Source organism: Drosophila yakuba, chromosome 3L (genome assembly GCF_016746365.2).
Source record: "Drosophila yakuba strain Tai18E2 chromosome 3L, Prin_Dyak_Tai18E2_2.1, whole genome shotgun sequence".
NCBI classification, from domain to species: domain Eukaryota; kingdom Metazoa; phylum Arthropoda; class Insecta; order Diptera; family Drosophilidae; genus Drosophila; species Drosophila yakuba.
Window position 1 is genome coordinate 12,796,745 of NC_052529.2, and position 6,292 is coordinate 12,803,036.

General features: G+C 44.1%; 1 long non-coding RNA gene across 1 annotated transcript; it reads right to left on the minus strand.

Moving 5' to 3' along the window:
- Positions 1-2,835: 2,835 nt before the first annotated feature.
- Positions 2,836-5,941, minus strand: LOC26534831. Its single transcript, XR_001454110.3, has 5 exons — positions 5,619-5,941; positions 5,469-5,556; positions 3,417-3,469; positions 3,243-3,362; positions 2,836-3,179 (listed from the first exon to the last, which is right to left on the minus strand). It is a non-coding gene; the product is annotated as an uncharacterized LOC26534831 (long non-coding RNA).
- Between the last annotated feature and the right edge of the window lie 351 nt (positions 5,942-6,292).

Genomic DNA, 6,292 nt, shown 5'->3' on the forward strand with positions numbered 1-6,292 from the left:
CCCCGTGAGTTCCCTTTTAGCGCTAGACCGGATCGGATAATGCGCATGCGGCGATCGGGGTCATTGCGGTTTTCGGGATCGTCTACAGTCCCGAATCTGCAGGACGAGATAACCCCGACTAGACTGCATAGATGTCATTAGAAACCGGGCAGCAACACGATCCTCAATGAAGTTACCTCTCTGTTAGTTCGTCTCTATTATCCAGTGCCCGGAGTTGGGGGATTCCTGTGTGGCCCGCATGCGCAATCGGATCGCACATTGTGCCCACGATCGACCGCCAAGGTACAGGCCTCCCTCTCTACATGATTCTGTTTAACGAGAACAATGTTCTTGCAATCCTGCAAACGATGGCCACACCGCAGTTGCTTCGTTGGCGATCGCCTCCACTCACAGTTGCTGGCCCAGATCTGGGGAGGATCGGGGCGATCCGCAGCCAGCTGAGGGGTAACAACTACACGATGGCACTGGATCGTGCAAAAGTACAGCGACGAATGGCAGGTGGCGCCGGCGCCAATGCGAATTTGAATATGGAATGGCAGTCTGGCATATGGGTAGCAAATTTGTATTGTATGTTGTGTGTTGTGCACGGGAGAAAACCTTATTATGAGCTAAGAACAGAGATAACACAATCAAATTTACATAAAAATGAATATTTTACAAGCTTCCCTCATCAAATTGTAGTGCCACCTCTCTTTTGGATTATTTTGCTCTGTTTATATCTATATGTGGTATTATACTCATGAAATAAGATGTTTGAAGACTTGTCCTTACACAATCTCACTTTATAAATATAATATTATTGCTTAATAATCACAGAACTTAATTGAACTTATGTAAATTCATGTTATCATATAATCTTACTTTTGTTTTATTTTATTATTACTTAATAATCCCAAGACTTAACATAACTTATTTAAAATCTCTTAAAAATGTTGTATTTCTGGTTGCCACATCTACAATTTTTTGTTGGCACAATAACAGTTAAGCATTATGAAATCACCATTTTTATCAAAAATAAGGCATTAAATTACTATAATATTTATCAAAGTATTTCTTTTCAAGATCTCATGTGAGAGTAGCATATTTGCTTTAAGTGGCATCCCCTAAAGTGATATTTAATACTTATTTCTGAGCAACAAAAAGGGCAACATCGAGGATTGTAATGTAAACAAACGTGAGCACACACTTTCCTAAATAGCTATATAAATGTCTATCCAGGCAGCTAAAGATTAACAGCCGCCGTTTGTAGCACCACGCCCCCCAAATGAGCACAGTGGCGTAGTTAATATGTAATCCCCGACACGTGGAGTAAATTATGTTCCTTGGAGGGCTGGATGGCCATTGGGACGAGTGCGTCTTGGACACTCCGCACAATCGATGATGGTGCACCATTAAACACTATTTGGGGTGGAAAAGTTAACGCCGCTATAAGGTAGCAGATTAACCTATTTAAGTGATAGCATATATATCACTTTATCAAATCCCTTTGCTTGATAAGCTTGCATACTTTTGGGATACTGATTACAAAAGCGCGGACTTCAGTTAATTAATTGAAAATTGTAAAACTGATCTACAAATAGCAAAAATGTTATTAGACTAAAGAAGTGTAGCTACTCCTACTGTAATCTCATTCCCACGTTGTAAGATCACGGTGGTAGCCATTCCATAACATATCCCATAAACACATTTATGTAACCTACATTTTGAAAGGGCATGACGAAATCTTAACGCAAGACTTGTCCTTTCCGTGAAGATTCATTGTGAAACTGGCGCCATTCAATGTGATTTCTCCTACCTTCCATACCGTCCCTTTGCCCCCGATAATTGTTTCTTATCGGCGAGACAGTTGTGAATGACAATTTTTTGGACAATAACTCGGTTGTGGGTCGTCAGCGCGGCACCGACGCCAGCGGGGGCTATATATGGTTATAATTGCCATGCGGCAGGACCGGATTACACGACAGGTCGACCTGTCTGCAGGCCATGCCCCTTTCCCATCCCATTCCATCCCATCCTCCTCTCCTTGCCATCGAAGTGTATATCTGTTACACAGAGTAATGATCGTAATGTCGCACAAGTATCTTTAAGATGCATTCGATATTTCAGAATGAACTACCTGCCTGGATGTCGTCGTCCATTTGTCCACTTGTCCGTGTGTCCGTATGTCCGTATGTCCGTATGTCCATTTGTCCGCATGTCCCTCGTCCGTCCCGAAGTCAACAGCAAAAGGGCTAGTTAATCTGTGCCGACCTCGATAACGTTTTAGTGCTCAATTTTGATTCTACGCCCTTTGTGGTTTGGGTCTTTACAACTGTTTATGCCTTTTATGATTTTGTCGTGGCCGTTTCTCGTATCTGCAGCAAGCCTTTTGCTTTTTGCTTTTTGGATTTTGGATTTTGGGTTTGGGCTTGGTCGTCGTCGGCTGGTTGCAAAGGGGCAAGCTGGAACTCTGTCCCTAGCTGCCATGGGCCATGGGCTGTAATTTAATATCCTAGCTGGCATTGGACTTTTGTTTAATCATGACAGCCGACCGACTTACTCGGCGACACACAGTGGTTATCGACGAATGCTATTGGCGTTACGCCGCTCGATGTTTCACACTTTTGCCCTTGGGCCATGTTTAAGCCCACTGTTTTTGGGGCTTGTTGGCCAGGTTCGTGTGCGCGGCCATTAAGGTTTCGTTGGCTCTGTCCCACTGATTTTCTAAATGTCCGATTCGATCCAAGCAGATCCCCATCGAATGCAGTGCCGATGCCGAGAATCTTACCATTTCGGCGCTCATTTAAATATTTTATCATCGCCGCACTGGCAAGACACTAAAGAGAACTTTATATCTTTTCGGTTCGCTACGTTTTTATCACTCGAATGAACAAAAACATTTGTTACCAATCAGAGTTCTTAATTTTACGGCCTGTGTGTTGCGACAAAAGTGCCGCTTCTTGTGCCCCAAGACTCCAACTCGAACTCGAACTCGATCGTTTGTCGGCTTTGTCGCAGAAATTAGCCGCGTATTCCTTTAGGGCTTGTATGTGCCCCGGTATCTTAATTGGCTTTGATGCTGCGATGGCTTTTCATAAACGTCAGGCCGGACATCGCCCATTCCCCACTCCAAACTCCACACTCCATACTCCATACTCCCAATGAACTTGGACGCGATCGACGGAAACTGGAACTGGTATCTGCGAATGGAAAACAAACACATGTGCTTAAGAGATAGCTAAATTATTTTAAAGCTCATTTACTTATGTACATCCAGCGACACAGGATCGGGTTACAATTACTTTTCGCTGGCTGAGTAGCTCGGGTCGCATCCCTTTAAGGCTGGCGATTTCAGGGAAATGTATACATGACAGGATAAGTCGCTGAAATATTGGGTAGATTATAATTTGGAGTCAGTTTTTGAACCATTAACAAACCTTTAACACGACTACTTTGTTGATGATTGAGTGGCATTCTTATCGTCATGTTACTGTAACAGGAAAATGTATTTTAATCATATGCATTAATAGTGATTTTTATGTACTTCTTAAGGAAATATATATTACGATCCTTGTAGCATTAATAAAGATCTAACTAAGAAATATACATTTCAATACTGAATACTATTAAGTAAAGTTCATTAATCTTCCCTTTATATTGAATGCATAATGCCATTCCTATCATTTTACCTGATGTTCAAATCCTTAATCGGCAGGCTCGCACCCCAGAAATATAAACAAACATTTCAATTATTTATGAGCGGCTATTCTTTGGGAAATAAACTGTATAAACTGTATAAATAGATGCGAGCGCACACAAAGAGAAATTGCAACAATTGACAAATTGCGGCATATAAATTTCCCCCACCGAAGCGCAGCGATGTCAACTGTCCCTTTGGCCGTGGATAATATGTGGAGCGTAGCCTTTGTCTTTAAAATTATGTTAACTAGCCGAAGAATCGATCGTGCGGGCTCGAGGGGCAGAACATAATTTATTCATACGTCAAACAGGCTGTCCATTTAAATGCGAGCAGTGCCCAGTTCCCAGTTCCCATTTTATATATGGGATATGGCATGGGATATATATATGGTATATGGCCAGTGCGATGAGGATGTGTGGAGGGAAACGCAAATAAAACGCAGCATATTGGGAAAATTTCACGGTCTTTTGGCCGCCAGCAAAACCAACTGGTCAACGGTCGCCACGGCCGAGGGCTAATTTATAGGGCGATTCGGTGGGTGTTTGTCCGTTTGTTTGTCCGTATGTCCGTATGTCTGTCCACTTCCCGTCCCCTGTCCGTATATTATTCCATTTCAGATTCAATGCGTTAGTGGGTGAGTGAGTGCGGGGGAGTGGTGCGAAGTGCGTAAGGGCCAGGTAAATTGAAAAATGGACATTTGTAGTTTGATACCCATTTGGAGTAGGACAAGGGCTATCTACGTGAACGGACTCTGGTCTGGTCCGCAAGTGGTTGATTAGGGTCGACTTTTCGGCTTAGATAAGCTGCTGCTGCTTTATGCCTATTCCTATGCTCGTTCCCCCCAAACATCTCGAGAGTGACAGACGGCAAGCAGGGGTTAAAATTAGGGGTTGCTGGGCTATACACGCGGGTTGTGATGGGTCTGCTGGTTTTTCGACATGCAGATGTGACAGCGACGGGCGCGGATTTGTTTCGTGTATCTTTGCGACAACTTGATTTTTTGTTAACGCGATGCGCTTTTCGCTGGAAATCCTTTTAGCCCATCAGGCGGCTCGTCGCCCGCGAGTGCATTTGACACTTTGTACTTGATGGATTACGTTAATTATTGATTAAATGGGCTTGTACTTGTCAGGACAAAGTAAAATCCATTAGGCATTTGAATATGGTCCTCGTCTCGTCGTTGTGTCGCTGCGGCAAAATTAGATTTAAATTTTTTCGCATTTTATAATTTGACATGAACGGGCGCGCGTTTGATGGATGCTCTGGGATATGAATGGCCAATAAAAAAAGAGAAAGACCCCCAATAACCAAAAACCAAAAACAAAAAAAACTGTGAGAAGAGGGTCTCTGGATCGGATCCCCGGTGACATTCCGCTGCTGTCGCCTCCAAGCGCCAGTTCCTCGGATCACACACCTTCGTATGCGAGTACAGATACAGATACAGATACTCTGCAAATGGGATGCATCTCGGCATCCGAGCGTCCCAACGATCGGGGGACACGCACTAAAAAGCCGGCTGCGGCGATTCAGATTGAGGAGATAAGCAGCGGCCGGCTCTTTGGGAGATGCCGCGTCGTTATTTTTCGGTTGTCGCTTCATCTGCTCTGATTAATTCCCTCTGATGAAATGCCGCTCCCCAGTCACCACTCACTAGTCAGCATTCAACAGCCACTTGATGCCGCAAAAGAACCCACAGTTGCGGACAAAATCTTAATGGTGGCTAACTAAAACGAGGTCCATACGATTCCTGATTTATATGCATGCATCAACATCATGCACTAGTCAGTACCTTCTAATTGGCTATTACTCCATCGAAGATTTACTCCTCTTTTATGGAAGATAATCAATTGCAATGACTAATTTCACCAGCGTGCATACTATAATAAAGCAAACCAAATCACAAATGCAATCAAATAAATGAATTACGATCCAAACTCACCATAAATGTCAAGGAAAAGTGCCAGCCCTATTAGTGTGCCCGCTGCTGTGTGATGGCGCGTTGGTCACTTGGCATTTTTAAAATGAGGAACTTTGATTTATCGGCATTCCGCCGACAGAGCCGCCATTTTGAGCGTAGGAAGTAGGTGCAGCTTGACTTGGCATCAAGTTGCATCTGCGAAAGCGGCGCAAGCTTTCCCTACCGAGCTTTTTCGGTTACTTCGAGAGCTTTTCCGTAAGCACTGCACACGGAGCCGATGGCTCGACTTTTCCAAATGCATTGGCTCGGGAAAATTGCCTCGAAAAGCGCGCACTCCCTTCGACTTTTCACGGAAAACTCAGCCATTCTGCACAGCTGGCTAATCAGTGGGGGAAATTTCCGCACTACACACAAATTTCCCACTATTTTCAAGCGACCAGAAAGTCCCAAGCGCATCCGTTATTTTAGGCTCCGCCCGTTAAAAAATGGCTGCGCATTTATCTGCGGCCTGCACAGCACGCGAGTGAGCGAGACGACCGTAGAGCGGCAACTGTCTTGCTCGCACTCGCTATGCCGTTCCCCTCAACGAATACAAACACGATAGAGTGTAATACCACGACACTGGCTATTTTTTGTGTGTGTTCTTGCACTCCTCTGGTAATCCGTGCAAAACTTTAATTGGTGTTTTGCACTTC